Source organism: Castor canadensis, chromosome 19, assembly GCF_047511655.1.
Source record: "Castor canadensis chromosome 19, mCasCan1.hap1v2, whole genome shotgun sequence".
NCBI classification, from domain to species: domain Eukaryota; kingdom Metazoa; phylum Chordata; class Mammalia; order Rodentia; family Castoridae; genus Castor; species Castor canadensis.
In genome coordinates this window covers 33,379,101-33,393,167 of record NC_133404.1, presented here as the reverse complement: position 1 = coordinate 33,393,167, position 14,067 = coordinate 33,379,101, and the positions used below count along the sequence as shown (strand labels likewise).

At 38.3% G+C, this 14,067-nt stretch overlaps 1 long non-coding RNA gene across 17 annotated transcripts in view; it reads right to left on the bottom strand.

The window, feature by feature from the left end:
* LOC109679274 (uncharacterized) overlaps nt 1-14,067 on the bottom strand; it is a 114,099-nt gene that overhangs the window by 77,603 nt on the left and 22,429 nt on the right. For all 17 annotated transcript variants that reach the window (XR_012443932.1, XR_012443928.1, XR_012443931.1 and 14 more), the window contains exon 2: nt 13,609-13,773. This is a non-coding gene — a long non-coding RNA (uncharacterized lncRNA). The remainder of the gene's footprint in view (nt 1-13,608; nt 13,774-14,067) is intronic.

Below are 14,067 nucleotides of genomic sequence, written 5' to 3'. Positions count from 1 at the left end.
CAGTTACTGGAGAGATGTACTACAATAAAGTACTGTGCTCTGCAATACCCTTTAAAAATTAACAAAGTATTTTTACTCTGCCACTTCATATTGTGAATTTATTATGCACTAAAAAACAGGGTATACGAAACAAAAAACAATAGCTGTTATCTCCCTTCAAGGCAGTCTAACATTTATATGTGAAGTAGAAAGCGATTTCAAGTTGAAAAAGTACAGAGAAATGCAACTTAACATTGAGGTTAAATCTATCACATTTATTTTTAGGTAAAAACCTCCTTTGTTACCTTTTAGGTAAATTAGTTTGTCCCTATGCTCTGATTTGAAGCTCCATTTTAATTTGAGAACTAGTCCTGTGACTATCAAAATCCATGTAGGATACATTCCCATTAAAATCCCCAACAGCAACTGGAAGGTAAAAATTCCAATCACACCTTGATAGAGTTTTCTCCATCAAATCAATATTACAGATTTCTTAATTAGGTGCTCATATTAACTGGGCTCTTGCATGATTTAAATTCTAGCTCTGAATCTCAGCTATGCTATGCTGCTATAGTTTTTATGAGAGCTGACCAACTAATGCTGTGCACATTAATCTCTCTGGAAAATCTCCTTAACAGTTTTTTTTTTTAACTTCTTTTTTTTTGGAGGAAAATAAGCCCCAAGACACAAATGATAGCATTCAGATCCAGCCACTGAATTTGTAGCTTAGCACTTTAAAATTATGGAGCAAATTGCTTTATGGAAGATAATCATATCAAAGTTAAGATTCTTTCTTTTTAAACTTTGTAATTACTTCTCAAACTCCTCCTTAAATGCCTTCAAAGTACTTTCACTGAATTGGATGTGGACCCTTCCTCTTTTCCTTTCAAATATGTCCTTGTCACTTATCATTTCCTGTGAGGGCATTACCTGAAAGGTCACCACTACTGGCAGGATATGGAAAGAGCAAAGCAGGTGATGCATTATGCTAATAACTTGGCATTAACTTATTTAAACACAGCATTTTATCAGTTTGATTCCTTAATAACAGGCAATCACAGGAGACCTCATTTTTGCATAAAATTTCTGGCAAAACTTCACACACACACACACACACACACACACACACACACACACATCCTTCCTTTTCTTTCAGACCATCCTTTAGAATTTCTTCCCAATTGGGCACTAGTGACTCACACCTGTAATCTTAGCTACTCAGAGCACTGAGATCAAGAGGATCATGGTTCAAGGCCAGCCCAGTTAAAAATTTCTCACGATCCCACCTCAAACAATAGTTGAGTGAGGTGGCTCATATCTGTCATCTTAGCTGCAGCAGAGAGCATAAACTAGGAGGATTACATTCCAGGCCTGCCTGGTTAAAAAAATTAGACACTATCTCCAAAATAACCACAGCAAATAGGGCTGCCTCAAGGCATGGCTCATGCAATACAGTGCCTGCCTAGCAAGTGTGAAGCCCGGAGTTCAAACCCAAGTATCACCAAAAAAACAAAGAAAAAAAATCCATCTTCCCAGTAAGCATTAAATCATAGTTAATAAGCTGGGCACCGATGGATCTCTCCTATAATCCTAGCTACTTTAGAGGCTTAGATCAGAAGGATGGAGGTTCAAGGCCAGTCAGAGCAAATAGTTCATAAGACCCCATCTCCAAAACAATCAGAGCAAAATGAACTGGAGGTGTTGCTCAAGCAGTTGAGTGCCTGCTTTGCAAATGCAAAGGCCTGAGTTCAAACTCCAGTCTCACCAAAAAAAATCATAGTAGCTAACATAGTGTACTAGCTCTGGGCCTTTAAAGTTGTAGAATATCTGAACCTTCTCAGTTGCTTTATTTTGTTGGCAATTGTTGGAAGGTCATTGACTTTCTTAGAAGCTACTTCAGAGACTCTTCCACAGAGCCTACATTGTGACCAAGAAATAAGATATTGAGGGGTGAAATGACCAGGGGACCACAGCTCACATGATTGTGACCTAGTGCCCACTCCCTTTTCTCTCATAGGCATTACACATAATAGTTCTCAAACTAGAGTTTTATTTAGGCTTCACCATCAACACTAACTTATTGCCGGTTGAGCATTTCTAATCTAAAAATCTCAACTCCAAACTGTTTCAAACCCCAAAATTTTTTGACCACTGCCATGAAGCCACAGTGGAAAATTCCATGCCTGACCTCATGGTATAGATCAGTCAAAATGCAGGCTCACTGTAATTGTGTAAAATTATCTTAAGTCTCTGTATATAAGGTATATAGGGAACAAGTGAGTCTTGTGTTTAGCTCATTATGTGTGTGCAAATATTACAAAATCTGAAAAAAATACTCAAAATCAAGACACTTTTTTCCCTAGCACCTCAGGTAAGGGTCATTCAACCTACATAAAAGTATCAATGGGCCTCTGTTTTGTGACAAGTGCCATGATAATCTTCAGAGACCAAACAATGAGTGAGAAGAATTCTAATCCTGCCCCAGTCACCTGCTGATGATGCGTCTCGTGTGAGCCCCAGCACAGAGCAACCACAGCCTAGACAACTCCCATCTCGATTTCTCATATTACAGAGGAGAAAACTGAGGCCCAGAGAGCCCAGAGAGCTAGTTTTTGTTACAGATAGGACTAGGACTCATGGTTGTTAACGGAATCAAGTGCTTTTCGACTCAGTATTTTTATTTAGTTCATGATGCAACCTAACGTGGCAATCCAAAGCTCTCTCATTTATCACAAATATTTTGTTTGTTATCCTTCCAGTAAGTTAGTTTGTTACTATGGTCTGTTTTGAAGCTCCATTTTAATTTGAGAACAAGTCCTGTGAACATCACCACTCTCACAGGATATGTTCCCGTTAAAACTCCCAATGGCAATTCTATGCTCCTTTGGCTACTCACCTACAATTTTCTCCCCTTTTAATGGTATCCTAATAAATCTTTGCTTTCTTTATAGGAAAAAAACCCTCCCAAGAGCAACAGACAGTGGGTTTAGGGTCCCAGAGATTAGATACATGGGCATAAAACTGTAGTGATCAGTACAGTATGCAAGGAAATAGCACACACTAACACCTCTGACATATTCATGCAGGTCCAACCTGCCTGAACTGATGTCAACCTACCATCAAGAGAGATACTAAGAATAGCATTTGTATACCATCATGCTAACAGAATATTTAAGCTCATCACAGATACATTTTAAAATACTACAGTTTATATGCATTTTCCCTGACCTTGGTAGATCACTATTGTTCAATAATCTGAGCTGAAACTATAAATGGTAACTGGATCCATTAAAGAAGAAGTCAGATTTTTTATTTTTTTAATATGGTCTTCCAGGAAGCTGCCTGTGGACATAACTACAGAAAATTAACACAATAAGTAAAGCATTATAGAACAGCTATTAACTGATTAAGCTAATAAAAACCAAATGGGGGCCTTAATTCTGCCCCTCTGGGAAAGCAGGACAGATAAAATAAACAGGAAAGAAATATGAAGTAAAGGATAATTGATTTTAAACAATAATAATACAGATACCTCCCACCATGTTAAAAAAAAAAAGTCTAGATCACTATTTTCATTTGGGGAAAGATAGAAGAAAACTTTGATTCTATCTCTTAGACTTAAGTTCGATGCTAATAGAAGAGATGCCCAGGCTCACAAATTAGAAAAACTTAAAGTACTGGCAACGCTCTTAAATTCAGGCACATGGCTGAGTTCCCACCACCTTGAGCAGAAGTTGGGGGCTCTTTAGCTGTACCCCAGTACATCTCTTTCTGTTGGATAAACTTTAACTTCTTTAGTGTGCTTAGGGTTGGCTCTATGCAGAAATTTATGTTAAAGAAGAGACTTTTCTTCCATTTGTCATAAACCATTGATGGTCCATCCATATACCTGCCATCGAATGTAATAGACCCAGAAGCTTCTGTACTAAGTGCCTGCAAGGTGACTGAAGGCTTAATGGAGGTTGTCTCTAATTCTTGTGTTATCTCACAATTCAGAGGTGAAGACATGGGGGCTCAGGGTGACACAAAGACATGTACAAGTCCCCACAGTTTTTAAGCCTAGTCCACCTTAAAGGCACTCACCATTCTGCTTCCCCATATGTAACCCCAGCACTGTTGCCAAATGTTGCTGTAAGTTTTTCCTTCTGTCTCTTTTCACATGTTGCTTTAACTAGTCTAACCCATGGAACCAATTCTTTTTGCATGGCATATGCAAAACCCAGGGTTATTTTTACTTCTCACTGGCAAAAAGTCAGCAAATTCAAATGAAATGATAATTTCTATGTGAGAAAATAGTTTAGCATTTCCTTAACATGTGAAAATAAAAGATCTTATACAAAACACCAACTTTTCAGTTGGCAGAAAATAGCCTGGTAGTTTCATATGACTTATGAAAAAAATAAGGGCAGTTCAGAGTTTTAATGTCTGAGAACTAAAGGAGAGTTCTGCTATCAGTGAAAAAAGTATGTTTAGATTTGAAAAGAAAAATCAATAGATATATGCAAGGGATATCAGTATGTAGAGAGAACACTACTGAGTATAAGAATAGTCAGGCAATACCTGTAATCATAGCAACACCTGTAATCCCAGGTACTTATGAGGCTGAGATCAGGAGGATGGTGGTTCAAGGCCAGACCAGGCAAATAATTCATGAGACCCCCATCTCCAAAATAATCAAAATAAAATGGACTGGAGGTGCTTCTCAAGCAGTAGAGCACCTGCATTGCAAGCATGGAGCCCTGAGTTTAAATTCCACTCCCCCACACACACACACAAAATCAAACTATTCAGTACTTGGCAGAGAGACCTGGAGACTTACAACTGGGTCAGCAAATAAAAGCTGGTGGAGTGGCTCAAGAGGTAGACTGCCTACATAGCAAGCCCTGGGTTCAAACCCCAGTACCACCAAAAACAAACACAATGTTCCTTGTGTTAAAAGATATTACAAATCAGAAACATCTCTAAAAGTCAGAACTCACCAAAAATACAATGATTCGGGCCTTCAAACTTAATAATGAAAATATTAAAGGAATTTCTAATTAATATTTTTAAATGATTTGAAAGTTCAAGTCTTTTGCAATACGACAGGAAAAAATAAGTTCTATAATTTTGGGAAGGTGATAGAAAGATTATTGTAGGCAGATAATATTATCTGCCTAGATAACTCAAAAAGAACCAAACTGACAAATTTTTGGAATAAGAGACTATTCAAGTGACAAACCCAAAACAAAAACGGATAAATAGATAAATTTATCCAGCAAACAGTAACAAAGTACAATAGGGTAGCTGCATGCTCAGTAGCACTGCTTAAATTTGAGACTGTGTTGAGAAACTACACGAAGAAACTCTTAAGTCTACCGAAGGTCATTCACAAAGGTGAATGAGAAATCATGGCTTATTTCTGCATGAGAAAACCCAGTATTAAATGACTCCAGGGACTGGTGGAGTGGCTCAAGTGGTAGAGAACCTGCCCAGCAAGTGTAATAGCCTGAGTTCAAACCTCAGCAATAAAGAAAAAAACAGTCAAATCCTCACACATTAATATATACAAATGCCTTCTCTTACATTTTGAATTTGATGAGTTCTTATGGAATAATAAATAGGGGTTCATCACACAGGAAACTAATGTTAATGAAAAGAAACTTGCATTACTAAATAAAAAAAGCATATTGTTAAATTATAGTAATAAAAAGAAGGGCTTGGAGAAAAAGTGATGAAGACAAAAAGACAATAAAATAAAGTGTAAAAACACAGAAATAGGCCCACTAACTTACAATATTTAGGACTGAAGAGGAGCTTTTTATTAAATAAACTCTTGCCAGATGAACCAAAAAAAAAAAAAATCCAGATAAATGAGAGATTTAAATGCTCTTGAAAATAAAATCAGCAACAGAACCACTCGTAGGAAATTCAGGTTAGGCTGGGGATGTGGCTTGGTAGTACAGTACTTGTCAACATGCATGAGGCCTTGACACTGCAAAAAACATATAACTAAGCAAATACTGATCTCACTTTGGGAAGTGCAAAGCCTCTGTAAATACGAAAGAAAAAAAAAGGAAAATATTTATGTACTTAAGTTTGTATCATGTATTAATGCATTAACAACTAAAGACCAAATGGCTAGACAGAGAACATTTTTGCAATACAGGATAAACTTAAGCTTTAGGAAAGAAAAACTTTTATAATTTAATAAGAAATCAGTAAATACCTCCAGAGAATCACAGGGAAAAATTAAATAAGTAAAAGTAAAAACAAGCATGAAAATCACACACACATAAAACAAGACAAATAAGAAATATAAAAGAATGTCAGCCTCACAAATAATCAAAAGAATACAAGCAATAGGATACTACATTTTTTACCTATTTTGGGAAGAATTAATATGTTTCTAAAAATCATTCGCTGTGAGTGGGAATATAAATTGGCACAAATACTTTAGAGTACAGCTCTATAAAACATAACCCAAAAATTCAATAAATAATAGGCTTTCACTCAGGATATTCACTTGCAGTATTTTATCCAGAGGAAATGGATAAAGATTTTATAAAGGTAAAAAGTTACAAATGCATATCTAACAAGAGGCCTACAAACAAGAGTACCTACAAGTAAGGAGATACCATGGTGACATAAAAGTCATGTTTTAGGACAGTTTTAATAATAAGAGAAATGGGCTGGTAGAGTGGTTCACTGCCAGATGCCTAGTAAGTGCAAGACTCTGAGTTCAAATCCCAATACTGCTGAAAGAAAAAAAATACTATGAACAAATATCTATTACATCTTATCAAATGGGAAAAGCAGTTTACAAAATAGTGAACTATGACAGGGCTTCTATCTTATTTTTCAAGCACACAAATATGTGTGTAAAAACAAAAGTAGAGGAAAAAGATTAGAAAAAGTCAGAATGTGAGCCGTGATCAAATGTCAGTGGAAGGGAGCGAGACAATTTTTATTTACTTCATCACACCTTTCCGTAATCTCCAAATGTCCCATCTGAAACCCAGAGAACAATATGTTTTTTTTGCTTTTTAAGCCCTAGTTTGCTGAGAGGTTGTCAGAGGAAGGTAGCCTGCCTGGAGATGATGACACAAGGGAAGAAGAGGAGCCCAGGCCATAAGGCTTGTTAAACTGGTGTCTATGCCTTCACCTCATTCTACATCCCCCAACCCCCTTTTTTTACATCTGTTCCCAGAAACTTTGCACTTTCCAGCACCATTTTATTTGTTCCTCCTGTATCTGTGAGTGACAGACAGTGTTCCAAGAATCCTTAATGTATTTTGTGTCAGGAGCCTGTGGGTCAGTAAGGTTATTAATAAGCATAGCTTCTTGTTCTAATTTCCATCCCTTCTCTCCTTCATGCCTCTTCACCATGCCTCTCCTGCCCTGCTTTTCCTTTTGCTTCTCTTTCTGTCTGACCGTTTTCCCCTTTCCCCTGATATAAAGGATTCGGCCTTCATTTTAGCTCAGTTTCTGGCACTTTTCCCATAATATTTTTTCTTTATGTTGCTGTTGTCCTGTTAAGTTTTTATGGGGAATTTAATTTTTGAGGAAATACCTAGTATCCTAAATGATCCGACAAGCAAAGTTGGTAAAATATGGGCAGGCAGAAGGAGTACCTTTTGCTTCACAAGAATTTCTGTTAGACAAGATCCACTGGCCACAAAATTAGCCAGAATTTGAGAGGTCAGCTGGACACTGAACATATGAGAATGGAAAGGAGAAGGCAGATTTGAATGCTATTATTTTCCTATTATCTTTGATTGAACAAAAAGAACTTGTAAAGAGTTTATCGTGTGCACACTCTGCTCATTGGATATGTAAGAATGACATGTACACAGTTATGTTTGGATACATGTACATCAATTTCATTTTTGATTTAGAGCTTGGTTTATCACCTAAAGTATGTTTGCAGAGAGCTTCATTCTATTTCTGACTCTTCTTCTACACACATAGAAATGACTGCATTTCCATCCCCAAATTCTTACACACATTCTTCAATTCTGCCGAATTTTATACAAATCCTATTCAAGAAATAGGATTCAAGAAATCCTATTTTCTTTTACTTCCAACATTTTCTAACCACAAATTCAAACCAAAGACGCTGCTTTGTGGGAACTAAAAAAAAGTTCACTCCTTGCCGACACACACAGAAAACATTCTGCATGAGCTCTTTCCAAGTATTTTAAACTTCAGATGCTCCGTTCTTCTACAAAACACAACATCCCACCTCTGAAATGAGCTCTCAGGAAATTGCACAGAGCAGTGGGTGTTTACTTAACAATGATAAAGCAACATTTTCATATGGAAAAATATGTAAAAAGAAATGCATGATTCTGGGTTAAACTAGTCATACTTTTCAAATTAACCTATTTTACATTTTCATATTCAATAATATATTATTAGCCAGGTACTGGTGGCCACACCTTTAATTCTAGCTACTTGGGAGGCTGAGATCAAGAGAATTGTGGTTTGAGGCCAGCCCAAGCAAATAGTCCGAGAGACCCCATCTCCAAAATAACCAGAGCAAAATGGACTGGAGTTGTGGTTCAAGCTGTAGAGTACCTGCTTTACAAGTGTGAAGCCCTGAGTTCAAACCCCAGTCCCACCAAAAAAAGAAACATTTCTTTTCAAATGTGACCTATACTACTGTCTATTAGAGTGCTAAAACTTTTTAACACATGATTAAATCCAGCTCCAAACTAGAATCCTCATATTGTCAACTGTTTTTAAAAAGTGAAGAAATGACAAGAATCTAAATTTATTAAGGAGTAATGTACTTTTCAATGCCTAAATTCATTAGCATGAAGCATACTAGTCTTATATCGTTAAAAGAATTGTAGCTGACTTCTGGGTTTTTCCAAATTGAGAAAGAAAATCTATATGAAATTTGAATTAATTATGCATTCAACACATTTTTCCTCTCTTTCTATGGTGTTGGTGATCAAACACAGGGTCTCATACATGCTAGGCAAGCAGTCTTCCATTGACCTACACCGCTAGCCTTGCATTCAACTTTTTTTCTGGGTTTTTTTTTTTTTTTTTGGTGGGACTAGGGTTTGAACTCAGGGCTTTATGTTTACAAAGCAGATGATTTAACACTTAAGCCACAACTCCAGTCCATTTTCCTCTAGTTAGTTTGGAGATGAAGGTCTTAGGAACTATTTTCTCAGGCTGGTCTTAAACTGTGATCCTCCTGATCTCAGCCTCCCAAGTAGTTAGGATTACAGGTATAAGCCACCAGCACCGGCTGCATTCAGCTTCTTCACAGTTACCCATAACCACAGCACATAACAGTCAATGAGGCAGGAATCCAAAGCTCAACTAAAATCTCCACTAGAGAGAGCCATTAACCTGACTCAACTTAATATCTAAGTGCTTCTTTGCTTCTTCTTTGCTTTTTTTCATTTTACTTTGAATTGACCATTCTGAGCCTATTGTGTACTAATAACAAAAGAATGAGTATAGTTTTAAATGTGTTCTGTTAAACATATTTGCTATTTATGGAACAATATTTAATTTCTTTTTTTTTAGACTGAGTCTTGTGTTGCCAGGCTGTTCTTGAACTCCTGAGCATAAGTGATCTTCCCGCCTCAGCTTCCCGAGTGCTGGGATTACTGGCATGTGCCATTGACTACTGACTTTTAATTTTGTCATTTTTTTCTTAATATACATAGGTTTGCATAAACATTAACTTATTAGCATGTGGTGGGGAAAAAGGAAGAGGTTTCATTGAGTGCTACCAAGTACCACACACTGCGACAATGGAGTACAGTCATTCACCACCGTGTGGATGTTGTACTGAGTGCTCTACACATCGGTTCTGATGCTGACCTCCCAGCATCACTTATGAAGAAGTTATTGTCAACCTCAAAATACAGATGAGAAAAATAGGGCTTACAGATGTTAGGCGACATTCCCAAGATACACAGTTAGTGGGGCACAAAGCAGGAATTCAAACCCAGGCTCTGCTTGCCAAATTACTGCTTTCAACAATCATGAATAAATAGACTTCACTGTTTGCAATGTCAAGAGTGGCGACTCCAAGAACTAAGGATTAAATCTTGACTTGTATTGCAACCAGGGCTTGAGGTCACTAGCATTTGGTCACTTAGAAGATGCAATTTGGGAGATGCTTGAGAGGTCTAAAGAGGCCTCCGAAAAATCACATTAGATAACGTTGTGGAAAACACAATGGACAATTCATATAGGAATGATTGTGTTAGCATGACAATATCTATGTTATCTTATAATGTCCACAAAAATGTGTAATTCTGAGTGGGTAGCTGAGTGACTTTCAGAAGCTGAGCATCTTTAGGCCCTGGTTTTATGTATTTTAAATTTTTCTATATTTAAAGGACAGGATTGGTTCTGAGGTACTCCTTTCAATATTGATAAATAAATGTTCTAAAGATCATCTATGGGGAATTGTTCCCCCCTCACATAATAAGCCAGGATGCAAGGCACGGTGGGATGCCCTTTTTTTTTAATGCCCACTCTGTTTTGGCAGCTTTTGAGTCCCCAGCCTCGGATCCATAGGTTTTGGGACAAGGATAAAGAGTGTGGTGAGTCAGTATCAGGCTACAGTTCTAAATGCTCTAGGGATAAGATTTCTTATGAAAACTGGCAGCTTTTTTGTTCTTCCTCAGCCTTTTAAACACACAGCCAGGTCTCTCTGTTCAGCTGCGCCCGCTGTGGTCGCGACTGTACTGGGCTAAATTTATGCTGCTGACAAGTCCCATTGAAGTGTCTCTGTGGCACAGTCGGTGGGCGTTGTGTGTATATAAGCACAGAAGACCTTGGCCCGTGGACTGTAACAGCGTATCTGCCTTGGGAGATTATGGGTATGATATGGGGGACATGTAACGGGTAGGGCAGCCTGCTACAATTTTCAAATGACTTGTTACACCCCTTTCGGATAGTTGCTGTCAAAAGTATTAGCACTTTACACACACAACAGCCCCGAATCATATTACCCACGGCCCCCACTCCTACAGAAGGGCTCCTCCCACGTCTCGCAGCAGGTGACTGCTGCAGGGGTATCTATTGAACACATACAAAGGAGAAAACACTGTTGGATTTTATTCTTTGAGCTCCACCATGCTAATACAGAATGAGGAAAAGAGGGAACCTGTTTAAATTAGCATGGACAGAAGTTCAAAGAGAATTGCTTCTAAATGATCTCGGAAAGATGTAAATTTCTAACTTGATAGGAACTTGACTTCACCTAGGGAAGCTGAACCAAGGGGAGTGTTAGGTTGCCATGCACTTAAGTCAAGACCTACCCTGATGTTTGCAGCATCACTGCTCATGTTAATGGAAAGGCAGAAAGAGGGAGAGACTTCCACATACGAGTTCATGTTTAAATACTGATTTTTTTAATGAGTCTGCCTATGGTGCAGGAATCTGCAAAAGTTTGAGCAAAATGAAGATGTAGCTAAGAAACACTAACAATCTCAGGAAGCTCTTTCTCGTGCTAAAAATACATAGCATCCCTTCTCAGACTGCAGCAAGCACAAATTATGCAGCATGGTCCCCATTACCTGAGTCTATGTCCATGTTTGCGGGTGTGAGAGTGGGTCTGGGGTTTGAACTCAGAGCTGCATGCTTGCAAAGCAGGCACTCTACCAATTAAGCCACACCTCCAGTCCTCCTTTACTGAGTGTGGATTGGACTTGGGTGTGTGATTTTTTTTTTTTCTTTCCTACTGAACGAAACCATGATAGATTTGCATCTATTAAAATACTAAGATGGGTGATTTTGGCTCACACCTATAAACCTAATTACTTGGGAAGCAGAGATCAGGAGGATTGAGGTTCAAAGCCAGCCCAAGCAAAGAGTTCAAGAGCCCCTATCTCAAAAATACCCAACACGAAAAAGGGCTAGCAAAATGGCTCAAGTGGTAGAATAATTAATAATGAGAGAAAGAAAAGAAGGAAGGAAGGTCGGGAGGGAGGAAGGGATGGAAGGAGGGAGGAAGAAAGGAAGGAAGGAAGAAAGAAAGGAAGGAAGGAAGGAAGGAAAGAAGTGATGTTGGGGCTAGGAGTGTAGTTTAGTGGTAGAGCACTTAGCTAGCATGCACTAGGCCCTAGTTTCAATCCCTAGCACTACAAAAAAAAATTAATGTGTTATTTTTCACAGAAAGATTAGCAGCAAAATAGCCACCATGGAGATGATCTGAGGTAGAATAACACACAACTTCTTTGTTTATGATCAAGAATTTATTTTGGGGGCCAGGGGCAGTAGCACACACATGTTACCCAGCTAAGAAGAGGCACAAGTAGGAGGACAAAAGTTCAAGGCTGACCTGGGCAAAAAAGCAGAAACTCTACCTGAAAAAAATAACTAAATCAACAAGAGCTGGGGGTGTGGCTCAAGCAATAGAGCTCTTGCCTCCAAGCCTAAGGCCTTGAGTTCAAACTCTAGTACCACCAAAAAAATTGCTTTAGTAATAATACTGGCAATCTGTTAGCATTAGAAACCATGGCATTGATTATATGACCTGCTTATATACAGTGTGTAAAGCACTAGGAATCCAATTCACCTATATTCTCAACATACTAGCACAAGATGCATTCCTGCATCTCCAGGGAGAAACAATATATTAACCTCATCTTTAGGGATCCCATCTCAATTATTTTAAATAACACATGCTATGTGCCAGGCACTAGAAGTTAATATTAATTCATTTAACCACTAAAACATTCACAAGCAACAATGTACACTCATCCAGCATAATAAAGGAAAAAACAAAAACACTCAATAGTCACATTATTATCCCATTTCACAGATGAGGCACGCATAAATTAGCATGCCTAAAGCCACTCACCTTGCACCTAGGATTTAAACTTAAGAAAATCTCATTCTGAGAAACCTTTATTAACCATTACTTATGAGCTGATCAAAGAAAAAAATGCAATTATTTTCAACAAAATCACTAGGGATATTGAAGGCCCCAGAGAATCTGACATCTGTAACTTTAAGTTCAATGGTTGAGCAAAACTGTAAGGAAAAAATTCTAGTCAATTTGTAATACAACAAAAACATGAGAGAGATAGCATCTAAAAGCTATGAAAAAAGCCAAAGCAAAATGAAATTTAATGGGGATAAACATGAGACATTTTAAAATGAATTAAATCCCCAGTATATACCCCAGATGATTAAGATCGGACTCTAGGGTATGGGGGTTCACTCCCTACCCCCGATGCGGGGCTCTACTTAAAGTTAGTAACAGGACACTAAAGGTGGACACTGTCCCTGCCTGTCACGGAACATCTGAGTACTTTATTTGTTCCAAGAAACTTCTGAAGACACTGGCAAACCAAGGCTAACTCAGGAAAGCAAAGCCTACTGAGTCCATGCCCTATGGGAAACTAAAACAAAGGCCATGGATGGAACAGTGAGACAGTTAATCTTCACATATTGGGACATCTGCCAAAGGGTGAAGGGGCAAGATTCAGTTCTATGCTTCTGGGGACAGAGTCCATCCCAATGGAGAGATGATCTAGAAAGTTCATACAAGGAATAAAGGTCTCCAACAACAACAGTCTTGGAGTGAACCTGTCCCATCCATTTCTCCAGGTGGTCCTGGCCTAATTGCTTGGCCTTTCCCAAGCATTTGCACATTGCTGTTACCTGGCTTGAATTTGCAACTCCTGAAATTGGTCTGTCTTCATTTGTCTGACCACCTATCCATTTCCAGAGCTCTGGCTTCAGCAAGAAGTTGGATCAGTGCCTTCTAAGCTTCCTTCCAGGGATAGCATTCCATTCCTTCTGGGTTCCACGATGGAGCTTTGAATTCTGAAAATAATAACAATTTAAAAAACTATCTCTGTTTTATAGGTGAAGACATTTCAGAGTGCAGAGTTAACCAGCCAGAATTAGACATATCTCTCCTCTCACACCTCGGTTCCTGCTCATGCTTACATAGCTTCTTCTACACAACCAACTTTAGCATCACTACAGAGCAACTTAGTCCTAACCTTATTCTAGAAATTGGTCTGTTCCCCAGGGGGCACTGTATCATCTAGCTGAGAACTTACTATCACTTCTAAGTTAATTTGTGAGTTAATTGTAAATGTCAAGAAGTTCTGC